Source organism: Mixophyes fleayi, chromosome 4 (genome assembly GCF_038048845.1).
Source record: "Mixophyes fleayi isolate aMixFle1 chromosome 4, aMixFle1.hap1, whole genome shotgun sequence".
Classification (NCBI taxonomy): Eukaryota; Metazoa; Chordata; class Amphibia; order Anura; family Limnodynastidae; genus Mixophyes; species Mixophyes fleayi.
Window position 1 is genome coordinate 80,937,421 of NC_134405.1, and position 24,361 is coordinate 80,961,781.

General features: G+C 40.3%; 1 protein-coding gene and 1 long non-coding RNA gene across 7 annotated transcripts in view; one reads left to right on the forward strand and one right to left on the reverse strand.

Moving 5' to 3' along the window:
- Positions 1–24,361, forward strand: part of MEGF11 (multiple EGF like domains 11) — a 236,177-nt gene that overhangs the window by 15,393 nt on the left and 196,423 nt on the right. The gene's annotated exons all lie outside the window — the stretch shown is intronic.
- Positions 11,835–17,802, reverse strand: LOC142151694 (uncharacterized). The gene is made up of 2 exons (XR_012691230.1): positions 14,504–17,802; positions 11,835–12,636 (listed from the first exon to the last, which is right to left on the reverse strand). It is a non-coding gene; the product is annotated as an uncharacterized LOC142151694 (long non-coding RNA).

Here is a 24,361-nt window from a genome sequence, read left to right on the forward strand (position 1 = left end):
GCCCCCATCATGTGCACATTTGGGCAAAAATAGGCACATGACATTACAAAGAGGCATATGTGCATCTTTTCAACGTAAAGGACCTTTAATGTGTATTTGTTTTTTAAAATCAATTATTTTTATTCAAATTTTCAAACTATACAGATACAACATAACATAATTAACTTAGCAAACAGTTCCAGTTCTTTTGAGTATATAACTGCACGAAAATATATATAAATCATTAATCGTATATGCAGCACACAGTTCAAATAAATTTCCAATGTAACATTTGGCCCACTCAGGTATAGCTTCCCCTTCCATCCCTACCGAGCACCATGGCCCCGCACCCTAGTATCCAGTTATCCAATAGAGACATATACACCAGAAGTAGGTTTATATTGTTGAAAAAAGGGGGAGGGGGAGGAAGAGGGGGGGCACTCAAGGTGGATCAAAATCTGCCGTTCCTGATCTCACTGCAAATCTAGACTTCACCCAACGTGACCAGACTTTATAGTACTTAGACATATTGTTTCTGGACTGATAGGTGAACCGCTCATGTCCCACAGCCTCATTTACCAAAGCCACACAGGCAGCAAAATTGGGCCCATCACCGGCCATCCACTTTCGGGCTATAATAACCTTAGCCAATACAAGGAGGTTGATGACGTATCTGGTTGCATTCCTACCCAATAGTAAATCCACTCTGATACCAAACACACAGGTTTTAGGAAATAGGATCCTGACGCCTGAATCCCCTCCATCACCTCCGTCCAAAAGTCCCCAACCACAGGACCATCTCAAAGGAGGTGCCAGAAGTCAGCAGGGGTTCCCCCACACTTTGGGCACATAGAGTTAGTTCTCACACCCATCTGGTGCAGCCTGTGCGGGGAGTGCTAGACTATGTGTATTATAACTACACCTGCCTAAACCTGGTACAGGAGGTGTCAAGAATAGCACTCCAGTTATCATCATATAAAGGGCCTAGGTCCACCTCCCACCTCATTCGCAGCCCATCCACCTTTACTGTGTATTTAGATTGTTTTACAATCTAAGTTAGTTGCAAACAAAATAAAAACAAAATTGTTTAATATTTAACAAGGTGATTATTCATCTTTATTGCAGAGATAAAGATCTAAAGCTTAGATTTCATTAGAGACAACATTCTAAATACTCATCTGTGAATAAATGTAATAAAGGAATGAAGATAAATATACAAATAGTGTAATGTAATTCACTGTGGGATTATCTAGTTCAGAACATTAGCGCTGTGACAAGTTCCCAAGTAACTGGTATTATTATAAAGCTGAGTACAGAGGTGCAGCCTGATGCCAGAGGTGTGATCCACTGGTACATCCACAAATAGAGACAGCCTGCAGCTCCGGCACTTTCAGAATCACACTCGTCTCGCATTACAAAGGTTGGAAGTCCGTACATGGCCCTCACTTTTTCTGCAGATAGCATATACTTTATGTTACGTTGACAAATACCAGTTTTGGATAAGGGGATCTGTGGGCTGTTATGAAGATCCATGCAGGTGTGGAGCATTAAGGCAGAATGACTGTGAGGAGCTCAGGATCGCCCACAGCAGCCATCAGTGAGATACACATCAGTCATCTATAAATTGGTTATGGAAGTCAGGTGACTGTCTACAGTTGCAGTGATGCATGCTGGGTTCCTCATAAGTTGACATATAACAAAAGGGCTTGTTGTTTGCTGGTATCCACAACTAATTTGGATATTTTTCTTTGGCATTCAAGAAAAGTTCAGACTGGATATAGCGGAATTTCTTGAGGGTTTCATTATTGTTATCTGTTTAGTACATGGCACCATACCTTTATGTCATACTTGCCAACTCTCCCGGAATGTCCGGGAGACTCCCGCATTTTGCGAGAGTCTCCCGGACTCCCGGGCGAGTGTGGCAATCTCCCGAATTCTGCCCACTTCACTAGGAAATGCCCACTTCCTAGTGAAGTGGGCAGAATTAGATCCCAAACGCCGCGATTCCCGATGAATCGCGGCGTTTAGCCCCGCCCCCCGCTGTCAAATGACGCAATTTGCGTCATGACGTCACAGGGGGCGGGGCCGAAATGACGCGATTTTGGCCGCCCCGCCCCCTCACGCCCCCCTCCACTGGCTGGCTCCCGGAAGGGAGCTGAAGAAAGTAGGTAAGTATGCTTTATGTGGAAACATTTAGAAGCCTGGAGAGCAGTTTTGTTCATACAACACAATGCATTGAGTCATACCTCCCACATTGTAATGGCTGCCATTCTCACTGCAGGATTCTAAGTACTTTCCCTATTTGCTATCTTGCTCCTGGGCGCTTTTACTTGTTTCCTGGAATGAGGACGTACAGTTCTTGGGAGAAATGTTCTTGTGATTTTGAGTCTGCTGTGAGAGACTAGAAAAGACAAATAGGACAAGGATTGTTTTTTCTTCAGTGGATTGACGGTGGAGCAGCGGTTGAACAAATGTATTGATGTCAAGTGAAATTACTTTCAGAAATACTTTTTCCAAAATCATATTGATGGATTTTCATAAGTCAGAATGCAAACTTTGTGCACACTATTTATATGTGTGCAGAATCACTTCTAATGTCAATCGGGAAATGTGGATTACCAGTTCTTGGCCCTGAGTCATTAAGGAAAGTAAGGCAAAAAAAGGAGTAAATGTTCCCTGGGACAAACCATGTTACAATGCAAGGGGTGCAAATTACTTTATTATTTTGCTCATAAGTTAAATACTGGCTGTTTTTTCATGTAGCACACAAATATTTGATAACATTATTTTTACACTGAAATTTAAAGTTGATCAAGGACATGCTCTAACCCAACTATAAACATGTCCCCACATTTTAAATTTACCTCCCCCTCCAATGGAACATGGTGTTGCCCAGGTGCAAAGTTACTCCTTTTTTATGCTTTGCTCTCCTTAATGACTTAGGCCCCTTGTGTCTGCTGGAACATAAATGTGGTTTGCTGGTGTGTGATCAACCAAATATTAAAATACCCCCCAACCCCACCACCACCTTCTTGTGCACTCATGCAGCTCTGATCCTCATTTTGTGGATATTAAATATCTTTTTAATAAATAAATACTAAGTTTTTTTTATTATTATACAAAAGCTCTTTTAGAAAATAAGAGATTTACAGATAAGTCAGCAATTGACACACAAATTAAGGCAATAAATCATAGAAATTAGTGTTCCTTTTGAGATCAGAGTCAGAAAATAAAACCCATAGGGACCGTTACAGTATATGTTCTTTAAATTGGTGACCTGAGATATGGTACATATTTTTACAGTAATATGGCAGCGTGCAACCATGAACCACAGCATGATTTATTGAGTAAACAAAACTGTTCTCATAGAAAGACAAAATAGTGACTTATGTACACTTTAGATTTTGTTCATTGTATGTTTATACATGTCATACAATGGTTGTTTTTATCTCAATACAACCATTGTGTATGTAATATTGCATTACTTTCAATTTACTAGTTTCTTCTTTTTTCCATTACTGTATGGTTTGCATGTGATGCTAGAGAATTTTTGGTCATTCATAGTTATGTTATTGTAAAGGGAAATCTAATTATCTCTTTTTTGTATGCCCTACCAAGTTTACAATACAAACCAAGATGCAACAGCACTGTAAAAATACTAAGATCCTACAGAGCAGAATAGGAAATATATGCATAGAAATTCATTACATCTGACATTATTATTTTTGGTTTTCATACACATTGATTGGTCCGTCTACGTGGTCACAGTGACCTTAGCGTCATTGGACACTTGTTTTTACAGTTACATTTTTCAGTGATTCTCAGCTACAGACTTAATTTAAAGTACAAAGTTCTCTGCCATAGACAAAACTAATTTAGTAAAATATAACAATACCACAGTAGCAATGTGCCGCTTAGAAATAAAAACAGCAGAGTTGGCCAACAGAATAAGGAAATATGGTATGTATTGAGGCTATTATGTGTTTGGTCACTCCTATAGTTAATATACTGTAGAGACAGGGAGCAGACATATTTCGTTGACTTTTTGGCAGTGTGTAGGAGGACATACTTGCCAACTTTTCCTCGCTCGCTTCAGGGAGATCCCGGGGGAGGTGGGCGTGTAGGGGCGGGGCTTGAAGAATCACATCATCTCCCCCCCCCTTAAATAATTGTCACAATTTTTGGCCAATTACAGCAGGGGGTGGGGTAACATGATGCAATATTTGCATCATTAAGCCCCGTCCCCCTCCACTTATCTATTGTTGGGGCGCGAACTGGGAGGTTGCCCTGCTCTCCCGGGAGGTCTCCCAGAAATGGAGGAGTCTCCCGGACATTCCGGGAGAGTAGGCAACTATGCTTAAAGAAAAGCAGCTAATGAATCTGTAGAGACTGAAGTATCTTTTACATTTCTGTCTTCATTACTGAAGTCATGTTGTCTTACCTGTCAGTCTTTGATTAAATCTTGGTCCCCATGAAAATGGCCACCTCCATAGGCATCAAAACATGGACATAGGACACAATTTCTGAACTGTGTCATCACGCCACAGATGGCGAAGCCAACCATGTCTTGTTCTGGCTCAGCATCAGGGAGAATGCCAGACTCTTCAGCCCTAGTTCAGGGAGTCTCCCTGACATTCAGGGAGAGTTGGCAAGTATGGTGTAGACAACATTTTTTGGACCTACATGATGGAGAGTTGGAGTACACATGGTATAGTGAAAGCATAAATAGCATGTGTACAGTATGGCCAAAATGAAAAAACATAAGTGTACAATACTATGTATTTCACTTTATAGAGCAGACCTGGCCAACCTGTGTCTCTCCAGGTGTTGTGAAACTACACGTCCCAGCATACCGGCTGGCTATCTCCTGGCAAAGAATGCTGGTCCTTGTAGTTTCGCAACACCTGGAGAGCAACAGGTTGGCAAGCTTGCTGTAGAGCGAAATTTAATTACTTAGCATGCATGGTATGATGGAAAAAACCTAATTAGTGTGCCAACACATAAGTGCATGGCATGGCAAAAATGTAAATACTGCACATAACACCAAATGCCAACAACATACAGCCGTTTGCACAGGAAAACAGCCCTGGACCCACATGTCAGCTAAACAATCTATTATCCACAACATAAGACACCGTGCTGGCCCTGTATAATAACCTCACTGGTTCAGTACAATATTAATTTTATTTCTAAGATATTTCTAATATTTTTATTTTCTCATCTCTTTTTCCTCATAAGGTAGGTCCCAAAGAACTGAAAGATTAATTTCTTATACATAACCCCCTCAATGTGCATGGGATATAAATTGAACTCCAGCCATTTACTTTAATGGGGTTGAGAAATCAATTTTTTTAAAAAACATTATTTTTTTGGGGAAAGTGGAATCAGCTTCTAAACAGGAGTTAAGGGCCAATATAACAATGATTGTGTAAATGTGCAGATATGTGTAATATTGAGATAATATTAACCTGATACTCACCGGAAGTCATGTCATTGGCAAAATCCAATGTTGCATTCTAGGTAAGTGCTGACATGACCCCAGGCATCATTAACACACATGTCAAATGGGAGCAGACCAAGGGGTAAATGTATCAAGCTGAGAGTTTCTGGCGGGTTTGTAAAGTAGAGATGCAGTAATTACTGGTATAATCAGATAAAGATCTCCAGTCCCGTACTATATATCCTTGTCCAGTAGTAATTACTAGTATCAGCAAATGAAGACCTCCACTCCAGTACTGTGTGCCTCTGTCCAGTAGTAATTACTGGTATAATTAGATGAGGACCTCCACTCCAGCGGTGGTACTCGTTACCACAGCACTGTCAACCCCGACAACTTTTTAAACAACAGGGAAATAACAATGCCTATAAGCCCTACAGTACTAAAATTACTATTTACTGTTAGGAACCCCTCTAGCCGGTGCAGCACAACCCGGAGTCTGCTCTGCCAGTCAGGTTTTCACTGGAGCCCCTAGTGGTGGGGACAGACTTGGCCGCAGACTAGCAGAGGGTCGTGAAGTGCGTACCGACTAGGGAGAACCCAGGAAAGCGGAGTGAAGTCCAGGCAAGGGTTAAGGGCCGGCAGCAGACAGGGAATCCAATACACAAGCCTGGGTCAAGGGTCACAGGCACGATAGCTAGGTCCAGATACAGGCAAGAAGGTCAGGGTCACGAGAAACACAGGCAGGGTCCAAATCCAGGCAAGGGGTCATACACAGGCAATCGGATCGTAATATCCACAGGACAGAACTGGGAACACAGCAGGTCAGCAAACTGGCAACAGGAAGCTATAACCGGCAGTGAGGCTGCAGACCTCACTGCCCTAAAAACCAAAGGCCACCAATCAGAGCCTAGCTCTGAGTCTCACACAGCCCCCAGTAATAATTAAATTAATCTGCCCACAGGCTGTGTTATTTTGCGCGCATGTGCCCAGCTACCAGTACCGCCGGGACGCAGCGCCAGAGGAGAAGCGTCCGCCCGTTTCCTTGGCAACGGCCGGGCAGGAACTGGAAATGACGTCCCGGTCGTCAAGGTGAAGCGAGCCGCCGCGGCTCGTGACATTTACCAGACATTCTGAGCTTGAAATCACCGTCCAGTGTCCAATCCGAATGGCCTAAACACATACACGCCTGTACAGGCATGGGGTCCGGGTATTGTCGTTTTAAAACCGGCTTTTTCCATCCGTCCATACTAAATGACGTAATTTCATAGTGTAGGTGTTTAGGCCATTCGAATTGGACACTGGGCGGTGATTTCAAGCTCCGCAAAAACTGCATGTCTGACATCTAGTAATTTTAGTACTGTAGGGCTTATAGGCATCGTTATTCCCGTCATTTAAAACGATGTCGGGGTTGACAGTGGCGTTTTAACATACCCCACCCCACTCCAGTACTGTGTGTATTTGTCCAGTACTAATTACTGGTATCATCAGATGAGGACCTTCACTCCAGTACTGTATATTCTTGTCCAATAGTAATTACTGGTCTCAGTAGATGAACACATCTACTGCAGTATGTCCTGTAGTAATTATTTATCATTTTCAGTTCAAGGAAAGATGATAGCTTGTGATCATACTGGAAATGTGTCACCCGCAGAGGTACTGTAATGTCAATATTTTCAAAAGTGGTATTATACGGACAGATTATTTTTAAAATCCATGGTTAGAGCTCTTCTTTGTGGATGAAACAAAGGTAATTATATCAATGAGAAATGCTCTGTTTATATTTTATTGTATGACAAAGATAAGCAAGTGTTCCAGCGTAACAGGATCATTTGGAATCTTGGAACATTGGAGTATATTATTGGGAGTTCCGTCTAATAGAATTCTTGAAATATGCAAAGATGTAAGGTTCTCTGTGCAGAATGATTTATGTCTACATGTTTTATTAAATATTTGCAGAAATAGAAGATAAGTAGACATACCTACAGCATCTTTCCCCTTAGTACTGCATACTGTAATAAATGTAGTATCTTGTACTTACTATCTACTGTCTCAGTATTTCATACTTTTAGGTGCTTGTTGTAGGACAATCAATCAGCCGTTGGTTGCTTCCATTTCTGTTGTGTAGGAGATAAGATGGATAATAACATTTAGGAGTCTGTTTATCAAAGTAAGATAATCACTAAATCCTGTGAAAACGAGAGTTTTTGCAGGATTTAGGCAGGCCAGGCCATCCTGTGGCTCTCCAGTTGTTGTGAAACTACAACTCCCAGAATGCCCTGCCAGCTTTCAGCTGGCTATCTACTGGCAAAGTATGCTGGTACTTGTAGTTTTATCACATTATAAGTTCATTCCTATGGGAAATAAATGTAAAAGAATTAAGTCTAAACCAATGTGGCTAAATAAAAAGTTAAGGGAAGAAATGCAAAGGAAGAAGCGTGCATTTAAATTGTTTAAGTCTGAAGGGTCAGAGGAGTCCTTCCATAGGTACAAGGAATGTAATAAAACATGCAAAAAGGAAATTAGATTGGCTAAATTAGAAAATGAAAGGCACGTTGCAAAAGAAAGTAAGACAAACCCCAAAAAGTTTTTTAAGTATATAAATGGCAAAAGGATTAAAAAAGATAATATAGGACCCCTAAGAAGTGAGATGGGTGAATTGATAAATGATACTAAGGTAAAAGCAGAGATATTAAACACGTTCTTTTCTTCAGTATTTACCAGAGAGGAACAAATGGCAGGAGTAATACATAAAAATGGAAATGAAACCATGCCATTAATTAATACTTGGTTGTCAGAGGAAGAAGTCCAAAGGCGACTGAAGAATGTTAAGATAAATAAAGCTCCAGGTCCAGATGGCATACACCCAAGGGTCCTTATGGAGTTAAACTCGGAAATAGCTAGACCGCTATTCTTAATTTTCAGAGATTCAATCTCATCAGGCTCAGTACCAAGGGTTTGGCGAATAGCAGATGTGGTGCCGTTGTTTAAAAAGGGGACGAGATCACAACCAGAGAATTATAGACCTGTAAACTTGACATCAATAGTGGGGAAACTACTGGAAGGTATTTTAAGGGACAGTATTCAGGATTACTTGGTACGCAATAAAATTATTAGTGGGAATCAACATGGATTTGTGAGGGATAGGTCATGTCAAACTAATCTAATTAGTTTCTACGAGGAAGTTAGTGGGAACTTAGACCAGGGCAGGACAGTAGATGTGGTCTACTTAGATTTTGCAAAGGCCTTTGATACAGTGCCACACAAGAGGTTGGTTTACAAAATAAGGGAACTGGGTCTAGAAATCAAAATTTGTACTTGGATCGAAAACTGGTTAGAGAATAGGGAACAGAGAGTTGTGATAAATGGAACATTTTCTAATTGGTCAAAAGTCTTAAGTGGAGTACCTCAAGGTTCTGTGCTGGGACCACTCCTTTTTAATATATTTATTAATGACCTTGGTGATGGTTTAGAGAGTAAAGTTTCTATTTTTGCAGATGACACTAAACTCTGTAAGGTAATAAAATCAGAGCAAGATGTAGCTTCTCTACAGAGGGACTTAAATAAACTGGAGGATTGGGTGGCTAAATGGAATATGAGGTTTAACACAGATAAATGTAAGGTTATGCATTCAGGGATCAAAAACAAGAACGCAATCTATAAATTAAATGGAATTAATTTGGGAGAATCTATAATGGAAAAGGATTTGGGAGTGCTCGTAGACAGTAGACTTAGCAATAGTGCTCAATGTCAAGCAGCAGCTGCAAGGGCAAACAAAGTATTGGCATGCATAAAAAGGGGCATAGATGCAAGGGAAGACAGTGTAATTTTACCACTGTATAAATCGTTGGTAAGACCTCATCTTGAATATGCAGTACAGTACTGGGCACCACTCTATAAAAAAGATAATTTGGAACTAGAAAGGGTTCAGAGAAGGGCGACAAAATTGATAAAGGGTATGGAGTCATTAAGTTATGAGGAAAGGTTAGCCAGTTTAGGCATGTTTACTTTAGAAAAGAGGCGTCTAAGGGGAGATATGATTACTATGTACAAATACATTAGGGGTCAATACGGTGAGCTTTCATGGGAACTTTTTACCCCAAGGACCATACACAGGACACGTGGTCATCCCCTAAGGTTAGAGGAGAGGAAATTTCACAACCAGCAAAGGAAGGGGTTCTTTACAGTAAGGGCAGTCAAGATATGGAATTCATTGCCAGGGAAGGTTGTGATGGCAGATTCAATAGATATGTTTAAGAAAGGATTAGACAAATTTTTAGCGGAAAGGTGTATCCAGGGATACGACCGTTAATTTAAAATAAAGGATAGTAGTGGATATAGGGTAAAAATTGGATTGCAATATTGAGTCTGGGGGGATTTTCAAAATTAAAACAGATTGGCGGTTGCCTACTCTGGATTAATTTCAAATATAAGTGCAGGATCGCAGGAGATCCAAAATAGGTTGAACTTGATGGACTGGTGTCTTTTTTCAACCTCATCAACTATGTTACTATGTTACATCTGGAGAGCCACGGGTAGGCCAGGCCGGATTTAATGCTTCTCCCTACTTACCAAAGCCCCCTTCCGGTGAAGAGTAATGTCAGTAGTAGCCATTGCTAAAAGTACCGCCGATGTTTTCCATTTGCTAACACCATCTTAGGATGTTCTCAGCACATAGGAAAAAATGCTTTATTATTAAAATAAGGCATTTTTTCCATTTTTTTTACTATATTCTCTCCCAGTGTCATCGATATGTGGTCTTTATTAACATTTGTTTAGGTCTGTCTCTAATAGTGTAACTGTACTTTTCTATGTCGGGCTTTTTGGTTCCTCTTTAATGTTGTAGAATGTGACAGTATGCACCAGGGTAGCCAGACCTACACTCATGTTAGAGCTGTAAGTCTTATACATGTAAATGTATTATTTATTATGACAACAAGAGACATTTTTAGAGCTCTTTCTGATGGAGCAAATTAAGGTATTAACATATCTTGTGGATAAGAAGTTCAAAAGTTATTGTTTAGTCAAGATCATTTGGCTGCAAAATCCAGACAGGAAACCACATGTAGCTGTGTGTTCAATGTGAGCCTGATTTAGAATGAAACACAAGCGTAAACCATGCTTGCCAACTCTCCCGGAAAGTCCGGGAGACTCACGAAATTCGGGTCAGTCTCCCAGGCGAGCTGGCATTTCTCCCGGATCCTAAATATCGCCCCATTTAGGAGGGCGGGGCGAGGCAAATCGCGCCATTTTGGCCCCGCCCCACAAATTGTGGTTTGCGGGGGCGGGGCCAATATGACACGATTTGCCTCACCCCGCCCCCTCCCGCCCTCCAGTCACGCCCCCGGGAGTTGGCAAGTATGGCGTAAACGTAGTCACGAACACAATTGCTATGAATAATAAACCTGAATAATAATACAGCAGAAATAACTTCCTGACATGCATTCAAAAAAACTAAATCTTATCTGTGCTACAAAACGTTTGGCAAATCTTAATCTATGGCCGAGCGACTAATAAATTCCTGAATCATTCTCAGACATCTAATTACAAGCAGTTCACTAGTTCGGGGGTCCGACCGACCTCTCGCAAATAAAAACACTTTTTTAGTTGTACCTTGTTAAATCTAAAATTCTGACCCAAGTCAGCCTGTGGTGTCAAGTATATCTGGAAGCGCTTCAATCAGCTGGAGAGAATTGACACAGACCAAGTTCTGTATGCAAGGAATATTCTCTAGTTTATTGATACAAAGATACAGGTTTTTATAGGCTACTGAATAAATGAATCCTACGTCATATGCATACAATAGTTTATACCACTAGTTTATGAGAAGCGCTACTGATTAACTTTCTCACGTATTCTTGAGGTGTTTACTTTTCTCCCCCTTCTAAGGACAGATGAGCCTATTATTTCTTATCTCAAGGGGAGTTGGAGATATGCTATGTGCAACACCATGGATACAGTTCCCATACTACCAGCTGGATATGAAGCTCATTATTGTTTTCATAACTGGTTACATTCTTCAGGTGTTCCCTATTAGTTCAACTTCAAGGCCATAGGCTCACATATTGCAAAACTGCAAGTTAACAGAAAAATGAATAATCTCTTCTAGCAAATAATATTTCTATACAAGTTACAATAAAATGGCTGAACAAAGGCCTTATGAGGCCTTAACAAAAAATCATATTTAACATTTCCCATCTTTTATTCAATTTTCGACCCTTTCTCCTCCTACCTACCTAATCCTATCTATAGAACCACATTCTTAATAAGCAGGTACTTATACACATGTAGGAGGCCACATGCATAGAGTTGGTCCCCTTAGGAATCTGTCAACTCATCCCCCACTAATAAGCCTGTGATCCTCCCTGTCCTAACTTGATTTATGAGGAGATGCATTTTGGCAAATGTCCATGTCTAGAAAAGATGGTTTCTTAGAAGATGGTTTCTTAAAAGATGGTTTCTTAGTAGGTAGTTAATGAGTCTATAGTAGTTCTGCAGGCCTTGCATGTCCTTTGTTCAATCTTTAGTAGTTTCTTGTTGCAAACTCTGCAGTTCTTTGGCTTTGCTAGTCCAAATAATTCATGACACTCATAGTCTGGTCAGGTTTCAGAAGTAATTTCTGTGATCATCAGAGGTTCGGGATTTTCAGTGGTTCCCTTTTTGGAGAGACAACAATCAAGTGTCAGTAACTTCTTAATCAGCCATATATTTAGTTTCATTATCACCTATACGATCAACAGGATTGCAAAACCATTTGCTACTAATGCCAATATTTCCAATATCCAACATGAATCATTACTGACAACTTTACCAATGAGGTTATGCATCTGCACAAAGACATTTTCAGAGTTTACTCTACTATGAGTGCAAATTGTTGAGCACTCCTTCCCATATGTTTCTCACAGTGGCATAGGCAATATGTCACTTAACTGTCTGTTTCATACTGGGTTAGGGAGGCCTTAATCCCTACTTCAGTCACAATTATTCTGGCAAGACATATCAATACAATGAGACAGTCATTTCTATTTATCAGAACAAGACTCCCCTGATTTGAAGACTTTGCAGTGTTATGCGTGAATCCAGGTGTCTCTTTCCTGTACTTTCACTGCCATGGGAGTCGTCAACAGGACTTGATAAGGACCCTTGTATCTGGGTTCAAGACTTCTCCTGATGTGCTTTCTCACGACCACCCAGCCCCCCAGGGTGCAGTTTATGGGTACCTGTATCAAAATTAGGGTTTGCAATGGAGGAGAATATTTGACCATGTATTTCAGTTAGTTGTTTCTATAATAAGGCAACATAATTCAACAAATCACTATATACATGGTGTAGTTGCTATGGAAAATAACAGCCTGTTCTGTTTGCTGTGCCAAACAATATCTCATATGGTGTTAAACCTGTGTCTTTCCTAGCAGTATTTTTTACTGAGTGCAGGTAAACATGAGATCCATGGCAGACCTGTTTCAGCCATTATTTTCTGCATTTTCAATTTCAGTGTACCATTAAGGCGCTCCATACATCCTGAACTTTGGGATCTGTAGGGGGTGTGATAGTTTCTGGAATCCTTGCCCCGTAAAGTGTATCCCTCTGTCACTTACAATGACCTCTGGTACACCATATCATCAGATTACCTCATTCGCAATTTTCTTGGCTAATGCTTTAGCATTTGCTTTTCTATACAGCCATGTCTCCAGCCAGTGACTAAAGAAGTTGACACAGACAAGCACATTCTCAAAGCCCGAGCATTTGGGAAGTTATAAAGTCTATCTGTATCCTCTTATAGGGATATTATGTCTGGGGTGTGCTTTTCCATAGGACAGACTTACTCGGGTTACTTTGTGCACAGACTAGGCATTCTGCCACTAACGACTGTGCTGCTTGGGCGAACCCTGGTACTATCCATAAGCTGCTAGTGAGTACAACCATAGCATCTTTTCCCAGATGCACTTTCTCGTGTGCTATATTGGCCATAATGGGATAAACTACTTTTGGCAGACACAAACGCTGACCTTTACACCACTCCTTGCACTTCTAGTGCTCCATGTATTGCCCAAGTCTTTTTCTTATTTTCTGTTGCTTGTCTTTCCATAAGTTGGAGTGTGCTCTGGTCAAACAGGGGTCAGGGGGTCACCATGTAAATAGACTCCCCTTGGGGTACTGGGGCTATGGCGGCTTCTCGTGCGGCCTGGTCTATTTCACTTAGCTTCGGGGGTAGTATCTCTGTGTGTGTCTTCACCTTCATCACTGTTTGGAGGACAGCTGGAATGCAGTGAACAGTGCCCTGGTATGTTCATCATATTGACTGGTTTGCTTGCTGAACCCATAAGGTCCCTACTTTTCCATACAGGGCCATAATCATGCGCAATTACAAATGCATAACTTGAATCAGTGTAAATATTTACTCTTTGTCCTTTTGTATATATGCATGCAAGTGTCAGGGCCTTTAGTTCAGCTTCTTGTGCTGACATGTGACTCGGTAGAGTCTGTTGAATCACTATTTCTGTGTGTGTGGTTACAGCACACCCTGTATACGGGACAGGATCTATGTGATAGTGTGAACCATCTACAAAAATAGTGATGTCTGCATCTGGTAATGGTTTATCTTTAATGTGAGATAAAACCAGAGATTCTTGTTTCATTAGTTCTATGCAATCATGTTCAGAAAAATTTTGTTTGCATTTTTTTTTTTTCCTTTCTTTCTGTTCAAGCTGGAATGGAATTCCCCCAAATCCCTAGGGTAACCCCAATATATACAGGTACTTCTCCCATCTTTTGAAACTTGCTGCAATAAGGCAGCAGGATTCAACATTGTGCACTGCTTAAGTGTAACGTTACTGGGAGTAAGCAGTGCTACTTCATTAGGATAGGCTTCAGTAAGGAGCATGTGGAATCCAAGGAAAAGGTTCTTGGTTTCTGAGTTCCACAAAGTTTACACTCATTAGATGGAGTGTACAGTACAACGGTTAAGACAGATGTGGTAACTTTAATTCTTCTGGAAGAGAAACACTTAGCTTAAATAACCTGTTAATAAGCCACATCATCAGTTCTATTAGTGTATATAATAATGTGTTGGGCCACAATACTCACAAACACATTCCTGCATTGGGTGTAAACCCCTGTAGTCATGGGTTGCTCTTTTCTTTATTTGGTTGGGTTAAACTTTCATATTAGAATTTTCTAATTATGTATAATGATCTATACATTACTATGGGCCTGAGTCTGGTTCTTCCAAACTTGGCTTTCCTTTCTAGTCTAGTACACATCTACAGCGCACAGCAAAGGAAAATAACGTGCAATCTATATTCCTCCTGCTAATATCAATGAACTCCCCTCTCTGGTCTCCCTTGGACCTTTAAAAAACTTAAAATACAGTTTACTCAGATTCCCCTTGTCTGAAGGTCTTAACATATATCTGTGAACATGAGAGGCTCTGGGGCCTCTTGTGCTTCCTTTTTTTTTTTTTTGTCTTCTAATAAAAAAGGAAAGGGAGGAAGAAAATACACAGTGCGCTCGGCAAGTGTTATATGTCACTCATTTCACAATAGGAGGGAATGTCCTTTGTGCTGTATATCTTCATACTTAGTAAATCTGGCCGGTAACAAATGTTTTGCTTGTGCTTGGTTTCTGTCACAACGTACGATACCGTTAAGGTAACTGGGTGTCCTAGCACAATATCTATACTCTTTTCAAGCACTAAAGCAGAGTAGTATGCAAGTGACCTTAGCTTGCGACCATGTATTTGTGTCAGTACTCCTTGTACATGTGCACTGACTTCATAACAAAATAATGTGAAAGGCTTGTCATAATCTGGCAAAGCCAGTGCTGGCGCTGAAGTTATTTCAGCTTAAAATTGGTTAAACATTTGGTTCTGCTCAGAGGAGAGTATAAATGGCTTGCTATGATCCAGAAGTGCTAATGCAGGAGCACATACAATTGCTCTTAAAGTCTTAAATCTTTTTCATTTCTGTAAAAATATAGAATTCCCATCAATGCATTACCATACCCACAATAAAAAGAATTATTTACAGTATATGACAATTATAGCACAGTAAATAAGGGCAGTAAATGTCTTTACAAACACTGATTTACTCAAAACTGTAATGAGGATACAAATAAAAACCTTTTGCTTTCTGCACATACAGAAAAACCACCTAGTTCATGCATTTGCTATGCGAATAGCACATAAACTCTAATATCTCTTTCCAAAACAAGGTAATCATTACTCAGAAGAGTTTACGTTATTTAAATCCTTCATTAGTTTATACTTATGTTTGTTGTGGTGCAAAGATGGTGCATTGGAAGTTAAATCAATGCAATCTGGATTGCCTAATGGGTCTTTGCAGCTGGAGACCTGTGAATAAAAAAACTTTTGCATAGAGATTAACATTTATTTACTAGGAATTACTGTAACTGTAACATGCGTGTATACTGTTATCAGGTAACCAGTGAACAGCTGCTAAAAGCTTAACTGTGACGCTATGCGTTCCATGCCTTGATTTCCTCAAAGGGGCAGTCCCTAATTTCACAAATAGAGAATGTCAAAGTGACGAGACCTGGGCGAGTGTTCAAAGCCACTCCTTTCTTATCATCTCTTAGTACAGCCCTTTTAAATGACACTAATTAAATTTCCGGGTTTAGAAACATTCAATCTGGAATCTTGGTTCCAAGTATTCAACCATTTTAAAAGCAGCACTGTCTCATAAATCAGAGTACTCTCGTTAGACACAATACATTGTGTCTGTAAATCATTCAACATTTTCTCAACAAAATCTCTCTCCCGTGACCAAATATTCACACATATTTCTAGATTCTGTGATTTTCGTGTTCAAAGCAAAAACACATTCACCTAAGTCTCGCTCACAGACGACATTTTATCTCGTAACATTTCTTTAAAGGCATAACAAACCCTCCTGATTTCTGAGAACATTCATCAGCGCCATTTTAACACAGATAAAAACAGCATGTAAGCTCACTCCCACAATTCTCAACTTCATTAAAGAGAAAGCTATATTTCTGAACTTCAGAAACAAAATTATTTTGTTCAAATACAGAAACGGCTTGTTGGATCCCAGCCAGCTTTGTTCTGACACTAGTACTTATAGTGATAATGTACATTATTTACAATCTTGTCCGTGCAATCGGACCAAACATTTTAAAACTTCTTTTGTATCTTTTTAAAAGCTTATCATTAAGCAATGAATGTACAACTTTTTCAACCTTGAAACATGTCTCTTGTAAAAAACGGACAAGACAGACAAACATTGTGATTTAAAGTAAATCAAACATCTCCCTTATAGAGCACTAAGACATAGAACAAACAATGTGAATTATCACGGATCTCTCTCACACGCAGTAAGACGGAGACAAAACTCACATACAGAGAAAGAAAACTTAACTGACATCTTCCAGCCTACTGCTGTGGAACTACAAGTCCCAGCATTACACTAAATACAAGTTAGCTTCAACATGTTATCATCAATCAGCACTCCGGACACATTTTTTCAATTTTACATACATTGTCAAAAAACAAAAAACAGTGTGCTTCTTATCTCAACACACTGAAATCATTTACACAGAATAAGGGAGGGGCACATTTCACTTATTCAGCTGCACAGGATCAAACATACATTTATAATATACAACCTACTTGATTCATTATTCAGCTTCCGATGCATTTAGCATATCCACATATATTTCGACTTTTCAGATCTCTTAACTTTCCTGTGCCACCTCAAACAATCTCTTGGGGTTTGATCTCAATACCCCTTTGTTCTTGTCACATTACCACTTGCAACACCTTTGTTTCTCCATCCACACATATCTTTGGCTATCCCCGCTTTCTTGAAAAATTCCCTGCAGACCTTCTACTCCCCCATTTCTTTTAGTCTTTGTGCATCATATCTATGAGGGAGCTGCTGTCATTTGTTTACTATCTATATTACTCGTATTGACAGTATTCTGTTGAGTCCAAATCGGGACTCTTATCTAGTTTCTGTGGGTTGTCCTTGCACTGGACGTCCCGTTCTGTGGACTCCTTGTACTGGATGTCCGTGCTAAATAGCTTCTTTGACAGTATCTGGGACGAAGGTCTTTTGGAAATCTCTCTTACACAATTTGGGCAGATTACAGAATCTCCCTTCTTTGATATACCTCTGGGGATGGTGTCTAAAATGTTCACTCAATGTTCAAAACAATAACTCTCTAAATCCCTCTATTCCATTACATGCTTCTTTGATCAATGTCTTATGTGACTTTTATGCTTTATACATCATACATAGGTACAAACACATGCACTCAAAATTCAATCATCTTTCAAAAATCTAATCAACAATACAATTACAGTAAACAAATTGGGTTAATACTGTATTATATTAATCAGATGATACTTGAGACTCACAAATTCGCGTGTCAGGTGCCTCAGACAGACATGAGGTGACCCAGACTAGGAAGACCAACGAGTAGAAATCTACTGACCGCGGATGTTGGGGTTCAATGTGCTGGGAAACCTCCGTTGTCTGTCTTGTAGCCTGCTGGACAGCGAATCTCTGTGGCGACCTCCAAGTTGTTAAATCTAAAATTCTGACCCAAGTCAGCCTGTGGTGTCAAGTATATCTGGAAGCGCTTCAATCAGCTGGAGAGAATTGACACAGACCAAGTTCTGTATGCAAGGAATATTCTCTAGTTTATTGATACAAAGATACAGGTTTTTATAGGCTACTGAATAAATGAATCCTACGTCATATGCATACAATAGTTTATACCACTAGTTTATGAGAAGCGCTACTGATTAACTTTCTCACGTATTCTTGAGGTGTTTACTTTTCTCCCCCTTCTAAGGACAGATGAGCCTATTATTTCTTATCTCAAGGGGAGTTGGAGATATGCTATGTGCAACACCATGGATACAGTTCCCATACTACCAGCTGGATATGAAGCTCATTATTGTTTTCATAACTGGTTACATTCTTCAGGTGTTCCCTATTAGTTCAACTTCAAGGCCATAGGCTCACATATTGCAAAACTGCAAGTTAACAGAAAAATGAATAATCTCTTCTAGCAAATAATATTTCTATACAAGTTACAATAAAATGGCTGAACAAAGGCCTTATGAGGCCTTAACAAAAAATCATATTTAACAACCTGCAACTAAGTACCAGTCTGAATCTGTACACAATTGCTCAATATACAAACATAGGGGCGTATTCAATTGTCGGCGGAAACGCTGAAAATCCCGCGGTCCGTGCACGATTACCGTTATTACGGTAATCGTATGCGGAAAAACAGTTAATACGGTAATTTACTCGCTGGATTTCAGCTTGCAGCTCCCTGAGCCGCTAGCTGAAATCCAGCTACAAATTCTGTGTCACGGAAAAACAACAATTGAATATGCACCATAATGTACATTTCTTACATTAGATCGTACCTTCCCTGCCCCGTCACGCAAGTATCGTAAGTACCAAAAAGTTTCAGGTCTGAATTAGAACTGAGGTATGGAAACTAAAAGCTGTGGTTTGGGTACATAACCATTTTTGGATTACTAAAAGTTAACAAAATGAGTAGGTGTGGTAATGTGCAAGCAGGTGACATAAAGGGGTAGGGACAAGGGTTCAGTTTAAAAGGACTGGGGTGGAGTTATTGCATTCTTTTAGCCCAGGACAGCAATCACTCCTTCCCATTCCCAAGTCCTGGTGCAAGTGTTCGCTGCCTGATCGAGGTACAGGTTTTCATGCTTCATTACGATTAGCCCAGAGGGATGCGGGTTCCGGGTTACCTGGGGACGGCTGTCACATTAAGTGAGTTTTTGGATGGACAAGGTCCAGTACAGTGTTCTCCGCCACCATAGCAGCTACGGTTTTATTTAAATAAATAAAAGTTATTTGCCAACAGGTCAGTGTCGCGTCCTTTATATTACTTAAGAGTTAAGGTTAAGACTAAGGTCTATTGGTTATTTTATCAACCATAAGCATTTTATAGCCATAGTTGTGTACGTTCACTTTCTGAGCATGTGTAGTGCAAAAAATGCAAATATATGCTACACAAACAGGTGTATGTCTCATTCTGAATCAGACCCAATGCCTCCATCTATGTGATTCATTTGTACTTTGACTTTAAAGACTTTGGAGAACATTTACTGGTGCACTAGTACCTGAGCAAAAATATGCTATTTATTAACTGTACTATACAAAATGTAGACTATGATTGGTTAGATATAAAGAGCTGTATGATTTGTGGTACTTGGTAATATTTGAAATCATGTATTATGTAATAACTATCACAGGGAAGTTGCTGTGGATTGGTGAACAGGAAAAATGTGGCACACAGGTTGCTTGTAGTGATTACAAATAGGTTTTATTATGAAGTAAAGGTGGAGCCACGTGAGCGATTTCAAAGGGATAAACTATATGGGATCAGCAATCCTATAAATAAATAAAAAAATAAATAAATAAATATATATTTACCTTCCTTGCAGTCTACAGGATATTACCTGGCCAATTGTTTCTTTGGCAGGCCTGTAATGGCTGACGTATAACGTGGTTACTCTGCAGGAGCGTCTGTGTTATAACCTGATAGCAATCACACAGACATGTGGAAAGTCCCAGTGTTCAGACCACACCTGACGCCTTTTCACCGTGAAATAATACAATCTGCTTTTCAATTGCAGTTACCGAGTCTGGTTTAATAAAAAAGCTTTTTCGACATCAGTTAAAAAATGTAACCCGAATTATTGCAATTTGAATAGTAGTGTGAAAAAGCAGACAGAGAGTATTATCTAACTGTGAATAGGCCTCTTGTGGAGTTATAGGAAACATATGCCAGCTGAGGTTTTGGTGTTTTTAATGCTGTGTGACTGAAAAATAATCGGAATTAATATGATTTAAGATAAGCATCTTGGAACGTTATCTACAGAACTGTGGCGTTTTGTAGCTTGTGTGACTCTATCCTAATGGTGGTTTTCTTCCCCTCTTAAACAAGACTGATTCAGCTCTGAAAATGCTGCATTTAGTTTATGTAAGTGGCCGGGTAGCTTTTCCCCTTTACAGTATTATCTCACTGCTTTTGCATTTGGTAGCGATTGATGAGTGGCTTTAGTTTTCTGCTGACCATGTATTCCTCTTATATAGATCTACCTATCAAGCTTTAAAAAAAAAAAAATCGACCAGATATACCTAAAATTATTGCTGTACAGTGCTTCCATCTTTTAAGACGCATTCAAACAGGCTTATTCTCACGTTGGGTTCGGGACAGGATGCAATGTGAGAAAAGTGCTTTGAAGATTGTGTTGGCATCAGGATCATTTCTCTGTTCCTCTGTCAGACGAGCAGCAGTGTAATGTGCGTGTCAGCCCCTAATGCTGAGAAATCATCACATTAACAACTTTCTGTTGTTTTGCTGTGTCCTGCAGTTTCCGCTGCCACTCATCTGAACAGTCGTTGAAGATGGCGTTAGCTATTGAATCCTATGGGGAGAGCATTGTAGTAGAGGGAACCTAAGATCCCTCACTGCAGCTCACCTGCTGTTCCCTCCGGTCACTATCACAAAGTGGTACCTTAGGTCCCGCATGCGCAAAGCCACTTTGTGATAGTGACCGCAGCTTTAAGGTAAGTGAAGTCATGGCCAGGGCTGCCTCTGATCGCATGTGCTGTCCTGGGATGATTTATCCATAAATGCTTACAAAAAGTCATCAGTCACCCTTGCAGTGACAGATGGTAATTAACAGGGAAAACCTTGTTAATTAATAAATAGGCCCCTTAAAGTTCTTTCAAGAATGGTCCAAGTTTGCTAGGCTGATATAGCTTACATCCAAAACAGATCCATTTCATTACTGAATTAACCTGGCCTCAATTAATTAATGCACATAAAGCTAAGCCTTGAAAATGATTCAATCAGAAAGTCAGTGGTAAATAAAGGAGCAGACAGATATCTCCCTGGTGAAATGTATTCCTACTGCCTCATATAATGGAGTATGCAATTTAAATTTACTTACTTACTAGTGCTGGCACCACTAGGGTTGGTTAAGCTGTTTGGGGGAGGGGAGTGTGCTGGTTTTTTTTATTTACATTTCTTTATTTTCTTATTTTTTGCTACAGCAAAGTTGAGCCTACCAGAGTAAGGTCATGTTCATGCTTTTATGTTCTCTGCTGAGCAGGAAGTAGCCATAGTTAGGTTTCTAGGAGATATATCTGTTGTGGTTCTTCCCCCTGGTGCAGGATTCATTCTGATAATGATGACCATCATCATGGATTATGCACCAGGGAGAAGTACCCACAACAGATTTCTCTCTTATTTATGAAACAGTTTATCCATCAAAATCTCCTGATAACGGCAGTTTTCAGAGGACAGACGCATATTTAAGTAACGTTGACATTTTATTAATAGGGCATCGATTTACGGCCACCTTCTTCCAATTTAAAAGCAGTCCTCATAGATGTCTATGGGGACTGCTATTTTGCACCATTTAACAAGTTCTGAAAATGAAAGGTTTTTCGGAAATTGTGTCGGATGGCGATAGCCATTGAAGCCTATGGGGAGAGCATTGCGGTAGAAGGATCTTTGGATTCCTCACCGGAACTCACCTGTTCTCCCCTCTGGTCACGATCGCAAAGGTGACAGGACTTCGCAAGAATAGTAGTTTTTTTTGTGACTGCTGTTCCTAGTGAAGACTTTTAATAAATAGTCACAATATTCCAATCTTTATCTTTGCGATAGGGATTGAAACGGATCATGTAGAAAATGTGGTGGATACTAAATATGCTCCCTAGAGGCCTAACTAAAGCCACTTCCCCCTCAGCATAGCACGTTACAGGGGCAAACGCAGGATTTTTAAGGGGGGTTTCCTCCCCCCCAAAAAAAAATTGGAGCAGCAGCTCCATTTTTAGCGATGCTGTACTGTACAGCAGCCGCGGCAGTGCTGTACAATACAGGGCAATGTTTAGTGCCCGATTGTTCGCGGAGGGGAGAGGTTTCTGGAGAACCAGAAACCCTCCCCTGCGTTAGAGCATGAACACGTCCTTTCTCTGCTAGGCACATCCACAACTTTCCCTGTTCCGTCTCTCTAGGCATGGAGAGGCGGAAGGGGAAGATACGTCTCAAACTTTGAGCAGACAAAGGTGCTCTTTGCGCTTACAACTCAGACTTATATCCAACTCTAAATGAGGCCCTTACACAACATGATTATTTTTGCCTTTAGTTAGCCTTTTGTCAGCGCAGATTGAACACACCATTGTTTACTTCTGTTACAGAGAACAAAAAATCCTCACAGGAGGAAAAAACAGGAATCGGTGCGTTGCCTTTTTTTTCCCTCACAAGGATATTATAAGATAATTGTGTGGCAACGCAATTTTGGCCATCACCCACAATGAAGTGATTTACGGCATCGCACAGCAGGTGGGATGGATCATGATGATGCGATTTGCTGCAAACCGTTTCATCAAGCACCACCCACAAGTGAAGTTGTTGGGATGCGGGAAGGTGCCCTGTTCTCCTGGGAGGGCTCTCCAAAATTCAGCAGTCTCACAGACGTTCTGTGAGAGTGGGCATTTATGTTATGTTAAACCTATCAATTTTTATTTTTATAGTGCTCCCTTCACCTAAACACAGGGGAGGCAGCCATTTTGTGGGCTGAACCAATATTCATAAAAATGCAGCCTATCAGTTCATGAGGAATCAGTGACCCAAAATGGCTGCCTCCACTAGGTGCGGAAGAAGGGTGCACCTCACTGCTGAACACAGGGAGGTCAGATAAATGAAACTTCAAAAATCATACTGTGTACTTCACTAATTGCAGTCTTACAAGTTATATGAAATAATACAACAGTTATCTTGGCAGCCATTTTTTACACGTGTTGCTTTCAGACTTGTCCTAGACCTTAATTATCCCTTGCAGAATCCTGAACAAGATTATCCTTGTAAATGTGCTGGGGTTTCATTTTGAAGCAACTGATCCAACAGAAGAACTTTGGGGCCCCCAGGCCTCTGTTCTGCTGGTTAATTGATTCCTGCTAATGATGTTTACTTGGTTTATTTCCATCTCAATCATTCTGTAACAGTGGTGTTAACCCTTCAGCTGCAGACGGCGGCTGCTGTGCGGTCTACAGTGCACACACATATCCTGCAACCATTTTCCAGGGTTATAGTGACGAAGACGAACAACAATAAAAAAGTCTCATTATAAACAGCCAAAGATCTTTAGATTGATGCATGTCATTGTTAAACAGATGCTTCATACGACTGCGCGTGTTTTATGTTGTTGAGAGATTTTATTGTGCTGTTAAAAAGTTAGTTGTAGCACCAGAGTTTGTTAAACACAGGTTTTATTGCATGTATTATGGACTCTGTGCTTCTAATATAGTAACCTTAGCCAAAGCACATTAATGATATAAAGCTGCATTTTATATATAAAAGGACAAGGCTCAGGATTAAACCTGACGAGGGGCCCAGATGACTGTTTAGCTGCATGCTGTATACAGTGGCTGGTCCGGAAATGGGGGGGGAGGGGGGGTTGGGGCAATTGCCCCCCTCCTCTAGCAGCACAAACATAACTTATACATTGGCAAGACGCTAATCAAAGGGGGCGGGCCAATTAGAACCATGGGTAGCCAATCAGAATGAACAGGGGCATGACTATGCTAAGTCACCCCCCCCCTTCCCAAATTAAAGTCTAGGTCCACACCTGGCTGTATAAGCACTCTTTATTATATATTTAGTTTACTAGGTCCTACATCTGTCTTACTTGTTGCTGCAAATTGCACTCCAAAGACATCTAGGCTATATTTATCAATCCTAAATAGGTAAAGTGGAGATATTGCCCATATCAACCAATCAGATTGTAGCTATCATTTTCCAGAATGTACTAGATAATTGATTGCTAGAATCTGATTGGTTGTTATGGGCAACACCTCCAAGTTTCTTTTTAAAGGTTTGATAAATCCTCTCCCTAGTGTTGTT